This window comes from Hylobates moloch, unplaced genomic scaffold (genome assembly GCF_009828535.3).
Source record: "Hylobates moloch isolate HMO894 unplaced genomic scaffold, HMol_V3 SCAFFOLD_20, whole genome shotgun sequence".
NCBI lineage: Eukaryota > Metazoa > Chordata > Mammalia > Primates > Hylobatidae > Hylobates > Hylobates moloch.
In genome coordinates, this window is record NW_026652295.1 from 10492871 (window position 1) to 10508359 (window position 15489).

At 43.6% G+C, this 15489-nt stretch overlaps 1 long non-coding RNA gene across 1 annotated transcript in view; it reads left to right on the forward strand.

Moving 5' to 3' along the window:
- Window positions 1-5643: 5643 nt before the first annotated feature.
- Window positions 5644-15489, forward strand: part of LOC131382115 (uncharacterized) — a 146091-nt gene continuing 136245 nt past the window's right edge. The window contains exon 1 of the long non-coding RNA XR_009211287.1: window positions 5644-5759. This is a non-coding gene — a long non-coding RNA (uncharacterized LOC131382115). The remainder of the gene's footprint in view (window positions 5760-15489) is intronic.

Genomic DNA, 15489 nt, shown 5'->3' on the forward strand with positions numbered 1-15489 from the left:
GAGCAAGACTCTGTCTTGGGGAAAAAAAAAAAAAAAGAACTCATTAGTGGTGTACTTGTTCCACTTTTATTTTTGTTTCCTATTAAGTTTTTTACTTTCATTGTTTGACAAACAATAGCAATGATAACAGACTCCTCAGCATACTTATTTGATTAGAGAATTCCAATGTGTTTCAATTATCATTGTGAAATCAAGGAGAATCTTAATGACTTTTTTGTACATAGCTGTTACATGTAGGGCAATCAGTTTTTAAGGTGGGATAAATTTCTCTAAAACAAATGCATCCTAGGTAGCTTTCCTTTCAAGTCAAGTGTCTTGCTGTTTAAATCCATTTCTTGTTTAAAATAATAATATAAAAAAAGTTCATCACTTTATCAACAGAACAGTGAAGCTATTTCTTATAACAGGAGCAGGGCTGTCATATCATGTCAGAGAGTAAGAGGAATTCTATGACGATTTAAGAGGCCAAGACATTGTGGTCCAGGTGCAAACTCATGGGTGGATTGGCTTGACCAGGATAAAGCTTAGCATAGCTAGAGGGATGGATGAGTTGTAAATCTTTGCAGAAATCTCTGTGAACGTTCATCACACTTCTTCAATGCAGTCACCTTGACCTGCCATCCACCCGGATGCTGTGGGTAGTCATCTTCCTGGAACCTGGGGGATTAACCATGTGGCCTCCCAAAGATGCCTGCAGCTACCTGACCCTGGGAGGTTTGAAGACAGTGCTCACTCGGACCCTGCTGACATGAAGGCTTTCCCAGCCAAATGGCCAGAGACTTTGGGAGCTTTCAAAAGAGACTCTTAGTTGCCCCAACCCTGCTCTCCTCCAGGAAAAAATTATTGTAGAGGCCAAAGATAGGCAGTTTTTGCCTTTCCTTTTCCACGTGTTTGGTATGTAATAAGTCATTCTCCTGTGAGGTTTAATTACTTTGCGTCCTATAACAAGGCTAGACCATATAGGATATTATCATATTTCCCCCCTTGATTTCCTGAAAGCTCAGTATTATACCAAAGATGTGTTTGGAAGATTACTGAGTAGTTATTTTATCTGTGCTTTTTTTAACTCAATGTCTACTTAATATATCTCACGACTTTTGCAAAAGTGAAAGGCATGAGTAGCTTAAGCTCGCCTACGTTTCCAACCCTGCTTGATCAACTGTACTTGATTCTGCTTGGTCACCCAATAATTAACACATGCTTCATACTCGATCTATGAAAACATTGACTTAACATTATTTTAGTCAGTGGATCCCAAGAGGAAATTCTTAGATTTGGAAAATTTTTGTGTGCTTCTTTTGTTTTCAATTTCAGAATGAAATTTATTTATCAGAATGGAATATATTTGTTAAACATTTGTATGAAGCTGACTATGTGCCAGACCCAGCTCTCAATGCTTTGTAAAGTTTAATTTGTAATTTTCAGTCTTCTAACAAGTCTATGATACAGCGACTATGATTATGCCCATTTTATTGGTGAGGAGATCAAGACCTGCAGAAAGTGAAGTAGCTCATTGAAGAGCCAGAGATGAGATTTAAACCCAGGTTCTATTACTGAGGCCAGACTCTTCTAGATGAGATTGAATTGTTGTTGTTGTTGTTTTGACTTTTCATTTGGAAATAATTCCAAATTTTCAGAAAAGCTTTGAGAGTAAGAATAGCACACACCCTTTACTGAGATCCACCTACTGTTAACACAGATAAAATTGCTTTTCTAAAACGCACATGCCTATATAGTCACCTTTACTCTAGAATACTTGAGTGCATCTTTGCTAAGAATAGGAATATTCTCTTACAGAACCACTGAGTATTTATCCACTTGAGTAAATTTAACATTGATTTAATTCATTCAACGGTAGTCTGTATTTCCATGATGACAGTTGACCCAGTAATGCCCTTCCTTATTTCCTCTGGGATGGTCTAGGGCCTGGCATTTGGATCTAGTTGTCATGTCTCTCTGGCCTCCTTTAATCAGAAACATTCCCACAGCCTTCCTTTATCTTTCATAACAATGACAGGCAGCAGAATAAGTTTCCCTGTGCCTTTTAAAGAGAGAACAAATGTTCTTCATTGTGCGTTTGCCTGACGTTTCCTCATGATGAGGCAAGAAAATGAAATACTGTGCAAGTGATCCTGCGTCCGTCTCAAAAGTTCTCATTTCTGGAGACACTGATGTCCTTCTCACCTCATTGGCGGTGTTGATTTTGATCATTCCTCCCCTCCAGTGCGTTGACTGATTTCCCCATGGTGTAAATTACTACTTTTCCCTTGCATCTAATAAGCAACCTGTGGGGAGCCTGAAATATGTTTCTTGCCAGGTGGAGGCACCGTCATAAGGAGCAGTGTGTGTGTGTGAGGATGGAGAGAAGCCCTTCCCTTCTAGGGAACGTGAGGAGACTGGAGGGTGCACTTCCTCCACCTGCAGCTGGAAAGTCTGTGCGCCTTTCAGTGATGAAGCTTACGGATGGACGTTGCAGGGCTTTGGGTAGGGCCTAGACCAGGCTCCAGGTAGAGTATTTGGGGCTCGAATGTTTTCAGGCACCAATAAGTCAAGTTGGCATTGATGATATTACAAAGTGGCAGAGGTGCCTCCTGAATGGAAAAGAAATGGAATCCTAACCCTGACTGCTGTCTTTGAGGGTCAAACATACAAAAACATGTCTGACGCCGGATTTCTGGGAAGGGCATTGGTTTCTGGAAGGGAGATTAATAATGGCAGAGATGGAAGTCTGGGCCAGTTTCACACCAGAGGCAGGGGGAAGTTGCAAGGAAAGATTGATTTAGGGTGTGAAATTGCCAACAGATGAAGCTGTTCCACCTGGCACCCTGGTGGTGGATGTATATGGAAGAAAACTTGCTATGAGTCGCAATTCTGGAGCCCCTCCCTTTCTACTGAGGAACATCTTGGCTCAGCACAGGGAGGAGCAGAGCCCATGCTTCTTTATACATTCAGCGAGCATCAGAGCTCTCACATGTGGCCAATCACATGTGATCAAAGATAGTAGCTAAAGGCTGGGTGTGGTGGCTCATGCCTGTAATCCCAGCACTTTTGGGAGGCTGAGGCAGGCAGATCACTTGAGGTCAGAAGTTTGAGACCAGCCTGGCCAAAAGAGTGAAACCCCGTCTCTACCAAAAATATTTTTTAAAAAATTAGCTGGGTGTAGTGGTGTGCACCTGTAGTCCCAGCTACTTGGGAAGCTGAGGCAAGAGAATTGCTTGAACCCTGGAGGCAGAGGTTGCAGTGAGCCAAGATCATGCCACTGTACTCCAGTCTGGGCGACAGAGTGAGACTCCATCTCAGGAAAAAAAAAAAAAAGATAGTAGCTAAAAAAGAGAGGATGAGGAATAATTTTGAGGAATAATTTAGGTAGAAAAGATGGTACGGAGAGAAAATGTAAAATCCAGATGGACCCATAAGTTACTAGTTAATAATATTGAGCATCAAATTTGTCTCTGACCTTTACAGTAAAGGAAAACATGATCAGTTAATTGCAAAAATCTTGTTTCCATGAGAAAAAGCATATCAATTACTCAGGAGAAATGAAATATCCCCTGATGCTTAAATATGAATATGTTTGCCTATAATTTGCTCATTGATCATAAAACTTTTGTTTCGCCTTCTGTCCATTTTCTCTGTAATTGTTGTTTTGCTTATTGGTGCAAGGGTTAAAAGGCCTATAAATCCTGTAAGTGCTGAAGATCTGAGGATGAGGATGGGACGTACTGAAAGTGTTGGGTCATGTTGACAGAGAGCATGGGGTGATTAACGTCACAGTCATCCCAAACCATGGATTCTAAATCTAGGGACAGGTTTTGGCCTGGTTACAGCAACTTTGCAAAGGAGTATATTGCAGCTGAGATCACTGGGAACTATGAAACCAGCAATAAAACAAAAGATCTTCAAGGAACAATGAGAAGGGGACTTGTAGGGACCTGTTGTGCCACGCAAATCCAACCTCAGGAGCTTACAGCAGAGAAATCACATAGACATTCAACGAGAACAACCAAAGGCACTAAAGTAAATGATGGAAAACGGTCATATAAAGGGGAAACAATACAACAGTAACTCATGGGCACTACATCCTGCCTTTTGAAGGAATTTTATTTTTAGTTGTTGTTAAGGATCCTGCAATGTCCTTTTTGCTTTAAAGGCTCCTCCAGGCCAGGCACGGTGGCTCACGCCTGTAATGCCAGCACTTTGGGAGGCCAAGGCAGGCGGATCACTTGAGGTCAGGAGTTCAAGACCAGCCTGGCTAACATGGTGAAACCCCGTCTCTACTAAAAATACAAAAATTAGGGGGACGTGGTGGCAGGAGCCTGTAATCCAAGCTACTCGGGAGGCTAAAGCAGTGAGGAGGTGGAAGTTGCAGTGAGCCGAGATGGCGCTGAGAGGTGACAGCCTGCTGGCAGCCCTCACAGCTCTGGCTCACTCTCCGCACCTCCTCGGCCTTGGCGCCCACTTTGGCGGCACCTGAGGAGCCCTTCAGCCCGCCGCTGCACTGTGGGAGCCCTTTCCTGAGCTGGCCGCGGCGGGAGCCGGCTCCCTCAGCTTGCAGGGAGGTGTGGAGGGAGAGGCGCGGGCGGGAACCGGGGCTGGCCGCGGCGCTTGCGGGCCAGCGCGAGTTGCGAGTGTGTGTGGGCTCAGCGGGCCCCGCACTCGGAGCGGCCGGCCCCAGGCAATGAGGGGCTTAGTACCCGGGCCAGCGGCTGCAGAGGGTGTGCTGGGTCCCTCAGCAGTGCCGGCCCACCGGCGCTGCTCTCGATTTCTCGCCGGGCCTTAGCTGCCTCCCCGCGGGGCAGGGCTCGGGACCTGCAGCCCGCCATGCCTGGCCTGAGCCTTTCCCCACCGCGGGCTCCTGTGCGGCCCGAGCCTCCCCGACGAGCGCCGCCCCCTGCTCCACGGCGCCCAGTCCCATCGACCACCCAAGGGCTGAGGAGTGCGTGCGCACGGCGCGGGACTGGCAGGCAGCTCCACCTGCGGCCCCGTGCGGGATCCACTGGGTGAAGCCAGCTGGGTTCCTGAGTCTGGTGGGGATGTGGAGAACCTTTATGTCCAGCTCAGGAATTGTAAATACACCAATCAGCACCCTGTGTCTAGCTCAGGGTGTGTGAATGCACCAATCGACACTCTCTATCTAGCTGCTCTGGTGGGGATGTGGAGAACCTTTATGTCTAGCTCAAGGATTGTAAATACACCAATCGGCACTCTGTATCTAGCTCAGGGTTTGTGAATGCACCAATCCACACTCAGTTTTTAGCTACTCTGGTGGGGACTTGGAGAACCTTTGTGTCCACACTGTATCTAGCTAATCTAGTGGGGACGTGGAGAACCTTTGCGTCTAGCTCAGGGATTGTAAACGCACCAATCAGCGCCCTGTCAAAACAGACCACTGGGCTCTCTGTAAAATGGACCAATCAGCAGGATGTGGGTGGGGCCAGATAAGAGAATAAAAGCAGGCTGCCCGCACCAACAGTGGTAACCGGCTGGGGTACTTTTTCTGTGTTGTGGAAGCTCTATTATTTGACTCTTTGCAGCTGCTGCTCATTCTTTGGGCCCATACTGCCTTTATGAGCTGTAACACTGTTTGTGAAGGTCTGCAGCTTCACTCCTGAAGCTAGGTAAGGCCAAGAACCCATTGGGAGGACTGAACAAATCTAGACGGGCCGCCTGAAGAGCTGTTACACTCACGGTGAAGGTCCGCAGCTTCATTCCTGAGCCAGCGAGACCACGAACCCCACCAGAAGGAAGAAGCTCCAAAGGTCAGAAAGAAAAAATTTCAGACACGCTGCCTTTAAGAACTGTAACACTCCTTGCTAGGGTCCGCGGTTTCATTCTTGAAGTCAGTGAGACCAAGAACCCACTGATTCTGGACACAGCTCCACTGCAGTCCTGTCTGAGCGCCTGAGCGAGATTGTCGCAAAGAAAAAGGGCTCCTCCGATGTGGGATGGGGGCGGAGGGGCTTGGAGGTGGATTCATTCCTTTGGCAATTAGCCAGTCAACAACCATGAGTTGAACTCCTTGTCACGCCAGGCGCTGAGATGGGAAAGATGAAATCAGGGCCCAAGATGTTCTAGGTCTGAAATATGTAAGAGGCTAGGGAGATGTGCAGCAAGCAAGTAATCGTAGTACTACGTGTTTGTGGAGCGCTTAAGAATCATTTTGAAAGCTTATTTTCATAACAGCGAATCAGGTCTGCACTAGCATTCCTATTTCCCAGGCACGTTAGAGATGAAAGCGGTTGTAAAAACCAATTGTCCTCCACCTTTCATTTCCCATCACACCACAAGGAGGTGCTGTGCGAGGCGAACACAGCTTTAGATCTGCAAAATGCTGGATGCTGAGTGAGGTGCTTCAAAACATCCCAGGGGGTGCCCAAGGACCTTGTTGCCTGAGCTGAATGGGTGCTAGCTATTTGCACTGTCAGCACTCTAAAGGATTCTTGGGGGCCCCCTTTGAATGGGAAGCCACCTGGCATGTGTAAACACCCACAAGTTCACTCCCCTTTGCAAGGCACAGAGGACCTCGTAACTTTTCTCTAGAATGCTCTCGTCTGCACACAAGTCCCTACATGTCCCCTTCTCAGTGCTCCTTGCAGATCTTTTGTTTTCTTGCTTGTTGATTTTTCTTTTGCAAACAGGATTGGGGGGACCCATTATTTATCCAAAACCTTTTGTCAAATCGTAGGTCTTTTCCAGTGTAGATTGGATGTCTAGACAGAGAGGTGGAAATAATTGCCCAAGGGCAAGGACAACCTTCACTAAGTTGTCCATTTACATTTTACATTCTCCTAAAAATACACCCACACCAGCCCATTGTCTTGATATTTTAACATTGGGAAAAGGCTCAAATAAGTTACTTCTCTGACCATTGTTTAAAATGTCTCATTCACAACCATTGTTTCTTGGAGACTTCAACTTCTTAAGTAGGAATTTAAGTCACAAAGGGCCCAGATGGTTCTGAAAAAAAAAAAAAAAAAAAAAAAGAAAACCCGTTAAGCTGCCTGGGTCATAAAGAAGACTCATAAACTGCTCTTGGATGATGACTGGGTGAGGGGGTGTGTAGGGGATAGACAATGTCTGGTGTCTGGTGGTCTCCTGACTGCCAGGCAGGCCAGAGAAAATTAGGGGTATGTTTTCATTTAACATCAATCCCTGCTGACTCTTGTCTCTGGAAAATTGACAGTTAGGAGACAAAGTAAGGTGCCCTTTCAGTTTTCTTAATTATAGTTGTTGGGAGATGAGTTAAATCGTGCTGTGAGGTATGGTGGTGGTTCCTGCCCCTCAATGCCCCCTCCCAGGCTGAAGAAGAATTTGCTTTAGAGATTGGTTATAGTTGAGTCTGAGATGAAGGTCAGTTAGTGTGCTGAAGCTTTTCAGTTGCCCTTGTAGAGGTTTCTCCCCCTGCAGGCTGGCCTCTACTCATTAAAACCCTTTCTTTTTTTCTTTTTCTTTTTTTGAGAAAGAGTCTCACTCTGTTGCCCAGGCTGGAGTGCAGTGGTGCGATCTTGGCTCACTGCAACCTTCGCCTCCCAGATTCAAGTGATCCTCCTGCCTCAGCCTCCTGAGTAGCTGGGACTACAAGCTCCTGCCACCACGCCTGGCTAATTTTTGTATTTTTAGTAGAGACAGATTTCACTGTGTTAGCCAGGCTGGTCTTGAACTCCAGGCTGGTCTTGAACTCCTGACCTCATGATCCCCCCTTGGCCTCCCAAAGTGCTGGGATTATAGGTGTGAACCACTGTGCCTGGCCTAGAACCATTTCAAGGCTGTTTTTCTCTTTTCTTTTCCTTCTTTTTTTCCAACCTTAAGGATGTGCCTACACATCCACGCCTTAGGAGGAAGTAAAGTGGGCTTAACTTAGCCTCCTCCAGATAAGAGTCTGGAGGTTCTTTCCCAATGTTGCTCCTCCCTCATGCGCTTTGCTCAGTGCCAGGGAGGGGGAGTGCAGTAAGTGTGGACTGCACACCAGGCTGGTTCCGTGGAGATGGAAATAGCGTTGGCACGTCCTAGCTCATGAATGGATCCACAGCCATCCAGATGCCCAGCCGAGAAGCCCTTCCCCAGGCTCCTCATCATCATGCACCAGGTGCTGTTCATCACTTTTCCTACTGACTTGCCCTCCCACATCCCTGGAACCTATCTTCATCTCTCCATCTCTGCTCCTCCATTCTAAGCCAACCTATCTTCATTGCTTCTCCTAGAACTGATTCAATGGCCTCCTAACTGAGTTGCCAGGATCCACGTGGCCCCTCTTCACCACTCTCCACACTGCAGCCAGGGAGCTATCTTCAGATCAAAAATATGGTGTCATATAGCTATTTAAAATTATTCAATTACGCCAGGTGCAGTGGCTCACACGTATAAGCCCAACATTTTGGGAGGCTGAGGGTGGAGGATCTCTCAAAGCTAGGAGTTTGAGACAAACCTGGCCAACACAGCGGGACACCTGTCTCTCCAAAAAAAAAAAAAAAAATTAGCTGGGCATAGTGTCATGCACCTGTAATCCTAGCTACTTGGGAGGCTGAGATGGGAGGATTGCTTGAGCCCAGGAGTTCATGCTGCTGTGAGCTAGGGTCTTGCCATTGCACTCCAGCCTGGGCAACAGAGCAAGACTTGTCTCTTAAAGAATAAATATAGGGCTGGGCGTGCTGGCTGATGCCTGTAATCCCAGCACTTTGGGAGGCCGAGATGGCAGATCATGAGGTCAGGAGTTCAAGACCAGCCTGGCCAACATGGTGAAACCCATCTCTACTAAAAATACAAAAATTAAGCCGGGCATGGTGATGCACGTCTGTGGTCGCAGCTACTCAGGAGGCTGAGGCAGGAGAATGGCTTGAGTCTGGGAGGCGGAGGTTGCAGTGAGCCAAGATCATGCTACTGCACTCCAGCTTAGGTGACAGAGCTTTTGTCTCAAAATAAATAAATAAATAATCTTTCAATCATTTAATGTGGCCTTGAAGGCCTTCCATGGCCAGGTACCTGCCACTTCTTCAGCCTCATTTCTCACCATTCTCCCACTTCTCTGCTGTGCTCCAGGCACACTGGACTCTTCCTGGTCCTAGAACATAGCAGGATCCTGGGGTTCTCAGGGCCTTTGCCCTTACTGCTACTTCTGCTTGGAACTTGCTTTCCCAGCTTTGTTTAGAGAAAGTCTGTTCACTCATCAGATCTCACATCAAACATCTTTTCCAGAAGAAAGCCATCCCTGCTCCCCACACTACGTTAGGATGTGCCAATATTCCCTTTTACGAAGCTATGTATCTTGACTTCATAGTGTTTCATAGAGTTGCGCTTTTCTTTTATTTTTTGACAAAATCAACATTTTTTTTTTCAGTCACTAGATTGGAAGTTTCATAAAGCAAGGAATGTATTAAATTTTTATTGCTTCCCCTTGCACCCTCAGTGCCGGGTACATAATAGATGTTCAATAAATATTTGCAGAACAAATGAATGATTGAAGTTGTATTGATAATAGTGCAAACTTGGAGGAAAGGCTAATAAAGCCTGTCCAGAATATACCACCCACCAGGTGTGTATAACTTACTCTCTGCCTTTCCTGACTTGTATTTTGAAAGTCAGAGATTAAGGTGAATAACAGTGAGTAAATAGGATGAAAGAAGAGAAAAATCAAAGACACTCAGGAAAGACTGAGTGGCCCGGAGAGGCTGTTCAGGAGAATTCATGAAAGGATATAGTAGGAAATGAGAGTGAAAGAGCCATTTGGGGTTAGATCATGGTGGGTCTTAAAAGCCACATCATGTACTGTAAAGTGTCAGGCTTTAGAGAAAGAATAATAGCACATAAGTGACGCTGTACTAGAAACAAGCTGTGGTCTCACCATATTTACCGTAAAGATGATATGGCAGGATGCTGTATGATTCACTGTGTTATAGTAACCCGTTATGAAGACCTTGGGGAGAAATCTCTCTGAGGTCTCAGTATGGGAAAGAGTGGACTTGATTTCATTTTATGGATACTTATAAATCATATAACGGATTTCATTTATTTTCTTTCTTTCTTTCTTTCTTTCTTTCTTTCTTTCTTTCTTCCTCTCTCTCTCTTTCTTTCTTCTTTTTTTTTTTTTCTTTTTTGAGATGGAGCCTTGCTTAGTCACCCAGGCTGGAGTGCAGTGGCATGATCTCAGCTCACTACAACCTCCACCTCCCAGGTTCAAGCAATTCTCCTGCCTCAGCCTCCCGAGAGTAGCTGGGATTACAGGCTCCCACCACCATGCCCAGCTAATTTTTGTATTTTTTAGTAGAGATGGGGTTTCACCATGTTGGCCAGGCTGGTCGTGATCTCCTGACCTCAGGTGATCTGCCCACCTTGGCCTCCCAAAGTGTTGGGATTACAGGCGTGAGCCACGGCACCCAGCCAGATCTCATTTTCTTTATCTCATGGGCTGTCCAGAAAACTCAAGGCCAAAGTTTACAGGCCTTTGCTACATGCATTTTGTGTATGAACTATAATAACAGCTATGTCTTATTTTTTTACCTTTATTTTCTTTTTATTCAGTTGTCTTCTTCTAAAATGAAAATATTGTATGCACCTTAGTCTTTGTGGGGAGAAAGAGACTAGTTATATGAATTAATAAATAATGTGAATGTTTTACTATTAGGAAAATTAATTGCAAAGAGGACCATATTCAAAATCACATACAAATGTCATAATATTTAAAATCTCACGTGAATATCTTTTGTCCATGCCTCTTACCTGATTTGGGGTAAAACTACCAGCTAAACCCTGCTCAGGTCATGACTATAATGCAATTTCCCAGAGAGTATCCTTTGTACACTTTCCTACCTGCAGTTCCCAGAGTGCTTGTGTGGAATAGGCAAAGGGCGACTTCCATTTGCCAGCCTTGAAACTTGGGCCAAGTTGTTTAATTCCCTTCTAGCTTCAGCCCCCTCTGAAAGTGAAAATAAGAACTATCTATAAGAGGTTTGCTATGAGGGCAAAGATAATGTGCTTGATGTAGTGTGTGTTGACTTATACTAGACACCAATAAATGGTGGCGATTGATGTCATTTATACAGTAGCACATCTGTTGATCTTATGCCTTAACGTAGCCAGGGTTTAACCACTTAAACCATATTTTTTCAAAGTATGTATTTGTCCTTATCATTCTTGCCACCTTCAAAAGCCTTTCCATTCGTCAAGCACCTCTTCTTAGATTAAATTTCTAGATGGGCTGGATAACGTGTCTCTGACTCTATTTATCTTCCCATTTATATGTATTTTATTTTTCTTTCACTTTTTTGGTTCTCTTCTGAGAGATATTTCTATTTTAAAACTCTTCATATAAAATTGGGGTTTCCAAAGCATTTCTACAAAAAAATCCTGGTCCCAAGGAGTTGATGATTTGGGAAAGCTCATCCAAATTAATTATTGGTTTGTTTCCTCCATGTTTATTCTAAGACAAATATTCAGATAATCAGAAATGAATGGAGGAAATAATAAAGTATCTTCACATACTTATTTAGAAGCTCTGTACAGATTCAGGGTGAGTATGGGTGTTAAGTTCAGAACAGGTGCTGCCCCATAGCCTATTGGTTCTAAAAGACTGTTAAAGACAGAGGACTTGAACTTGATGAATGTAGTCAAGAACAACGATGATTCTGTGAGCTGAGTCACATTGGCAGCCTCACCCTTTTGTTGGGGGAGGAAAACAAAAACTATCCGAATATCCTAGACCAGGTTTTTATAAATGTTAAGAGAGAAAACAGCTCTTAGGGTCAAAATAATTTTGTGAAATAGTAGACAAGGCAAGTTTTATATTGCAAGACTTGTTGGAGTCCCCCCCGCCCCCCGGCCTTTTTTTTTTTTTTTGAAGCAGAGTCTCACTCTGTTGCCCAGGCTGGAATGCAGTGGCGTGATCTCAGCTCACTACAACTTCCGCCTCCTGGGTTCAAGTGATTCTCCTGTCTCAACCTTCCGAGTAGCTGGAACTACAGGTGCCCGCCACCAAGCCTGGCTAATTTTTGTATTTTTAGTAGATATGAGGTTTTGCCATGTTGGCCAGGCTGGTCTTGAACTCCTGACCTCAGGTGATCCACCCACCTCGGCCTCCCAGAGTGCTGGGATTACAGGCATGAGCCACCGCACCCGGCCTAGAACCTTTTACATGCTCATGAGTATTAAGTCTCTCCAAGAGACTGATACACAATGTTGTATTTTTCAAAATGACAATGCAGCCCTGTTTTCAAGTAATATCTACTGACTGTTTGTTTCTGACTATATCTTGAGAACCTGGATGACCTAAGAACATAGCATTTTGCTTTAGCATATACTGTGTATCTCTTGCAGTCTGTTACTTGTTTCACTGACTCTTTTCTAATCACCCTGTTTCAGGGTCTTTCTTGCTTCTTCTCTCTGTCTCTCTCCTCTGCTCTTTCCTCTCCTCCGCTCTCCATCCCCTCCCTTTTATGCTTTCATAGTCTTCACTATCTTTATCATCTTTGTCTCATCTAGGCTCCTCCCCCGCTTTCTCTCCTTTCTCTTCTTTGAAAGGATATGATGCCATCTAATGCCCAGTTTCATTAGGCCAATATTTGGTATGTCTATTCTGAATGAATTCTCTGAAGGTACAAAATGCAAAGCCAAAGTTACTGCGGTGTGATTCTAGAGAGCCCCTCATCATCCAACCTCTCCACTGCATCTCTGCGGCACGCCTTCCTGGTCACCAGCCTTTGCCAGGCTTTCCTCTGCCATCTAGTTAGCCTTTCTGGTATGGTCTGAATGTATCCCCCAGGAAGCGTGTGTTGGAAATGTTATCCCCATTGCAACAGTGTTTGGAGGTGGGGCCTAATGGGAAGTATGGAAAGCTCCACCCTTATGCATGGTTAATGGGGATTATAAAATTGTGGGCCTGAGGCTGCCAGTTCAATCCCTTGCTCTCTCATGCTCTCTTGCCTTTCTACCTTCCATCATGGGATGATGCAGCAAGAAGGCCCTCACTGGATATGAGCTCTCAACCTTGAACTTCTCAGGTTCCAGAACTGTGAGAAACACATTTCTGTTCTTTATACATTACCCAATCTTTGGTATTCTGTGATAGCAGCACAGTACAGACGAAGACACTTTTCTTTATGATCAACCTCTTCAACCCCACCCTTGGCAAGAAGCTCTTTCCCACCAGCTGGATCGCTTTGATTTTTCTCATTCTCTCTACTTTAAAGTCTTTGCCTGTAAATTACTTAAACATTTGTCTATAATCTGCCTTAAATTGTTTAAAGGACATGTTTACTTTTTATTTCAAACAAAGAAAGGCAGAATCCACGTCTCCCTTCTTCTTCTGTCCCTTTGGTCCACAGCACGTTGCTGAACACACAAGAGACACTGGCTGTGAGGTGGGGCTGGCTCCTCTGGCAGAGACAGCTGGGGTCCTATTGATACGCAGGGCAGATTTGCCTGCTCTGGCCGGCCAGGCAGGAAATGTTCAATGAATAAGTGAATCCTTGTTGTTTTTTATGTTCTTTGGTGAATGACAATATTTCTTTTGTCATAATCCCTCAAAAAATATAAAGAATGTAGATGTGGTTTATGGGGAAGCATCTAAAACCCAGACAGGCTTTTACTAACTCTGGGTTAGGAAACCACATTTGTCTTCCTGGTGGGACATGAACGAGCTCAGTATCATTGACTCTAAAGCAGTAGCCTGCTATGGATTTAGAAGCTTGGCTTTCCAGTTTGTTCTCTTTCTATGGAACTGCCAATGTTTCTGTTAACTGATGATAATATTGACCTGAAAAACTGGAGCATTAGAGTTAGTTGGGAAATGCGTCGCCTCTTTTTAAAATCAACTTTATTCAGATAAGGCTTATATACAATAAAATGCACGTATTTTTAGTGTATTTTATAATAAGTTTTGACAAATGTATCCATGCACACAATTACTGCAACAATCAAGATATAGATACTGTGCTGTCCAGTAGAGTAGCCACTAACCACGTGTGGCTATTTCAAGTCTAATGAGCTAAAATTAAAATGAAAAACTTCCTCAGTTGTACTAGGTGTGTTTCAAATCCTTGATAGCCATATGTGACTGTTATTCAGCATATTGGACAGTGCAAGTGGAAGACAGTTTCACCATTGCAGAAAGTTCTGCAGTGTTGGACAGTGATGATATAAAACATATCCATCCTACCAAAAGGCTCCTTCGTGCTCTTTCCCAAATAATCACCAACCCCTACCCCTGGCCTTAGGAATCACAGGTCTAATTTTTGTCACTACAGATTAGATTCCCGCCTTCTGGAGCTTCATACAAAATTCCTCTTTATTTGCCTGGCTTTCATTCAGCATGTTTCCGAGGTTGATCTGCTCATGCTGTTACATGTCTAATTTGTTCACTCCTTTTCATTGCTCAGTAGTATTCCATTGTATGAATAGACCACAATTGACTTATCTACTCACCCGTTGATGACATTTGGGTTGTTTCTATTTGGCACAATTATGAATAAAGAAATTAGCTTTTCATATGGATATATGTTTTCATTTTTTGGGGGGTAAATATCTATGATTGGGATTGCTGGGTTATGTTGAAAGCATATGTTTAACTTTATTAGAGGTTACCAAACCATTTTCTAAAATGATTGTACCATTTTACACTCCTACCAGCAATGGAGGAGAGTTCCATTCTTACCAATTATTACTGGTTTTATTTTGTTTTGTTTACTTATTCTATTAATTACTGAGAGACAAGTATTGAAATCTCTACCTATCATTGTAGATTTTCTCTTTGTCCTTTCAGTTATATCAGTTTCTACTTCATGTATTTTGAGGCTTCGTGATTGGTACATACACATTTAGGAATGTTTCGTCTTTTTTATGAATTGATCCCTTTATCATGAAATGCCTCTCTTTGCCCTTGTTCTGAATTCTACTTTGTCTGCTAATAATATAGCTGCTCCGGCTTTTTAAGAAAAAAATTAGAATGTGCATAGTATGTCTCTTTCTATCTCCTTGTTTTTAATTTATCTGTGTATTTTTATTTCAAGCGAGCATCTTTTAAATAGCAAATAGTTGGTCTTGCATTTTAAAATCCAGGCTGAGAATCTCTAACTTTTAATGGGAGTGCCTAGACCATTTACTTTGAAAAAATTAACAAAGAATAAACTGCATATTTAAAGTGTACAATCTGAAGAGGTTTGGCATGCATACACCTGTGAAACCATCACCACAATCAAGACAATGGACATTGCTTTCATTCCCAAGTTTCCATGGACTTCTTTGGAATCTATTCCTTCCACCATTTCTCTCTAGGCAACGATTTATGTGCTTTCTCTCCCTATAGGTTAGTTTGAATTTTCTAAAATTTTGTAGAAATGGAAACATAGCATATGTATTCTTTTTGTCTTGCTTCTTTTTTGCGTTATAATGATTTTGAAGTTCATTCATGTTGGCTATTTGTTGCAATATTTTTCCTTTTGATTTCTGTGTAGTATTCCATTGTGTGGATATACCACAGTGATTTTATTCATTCATATAGAT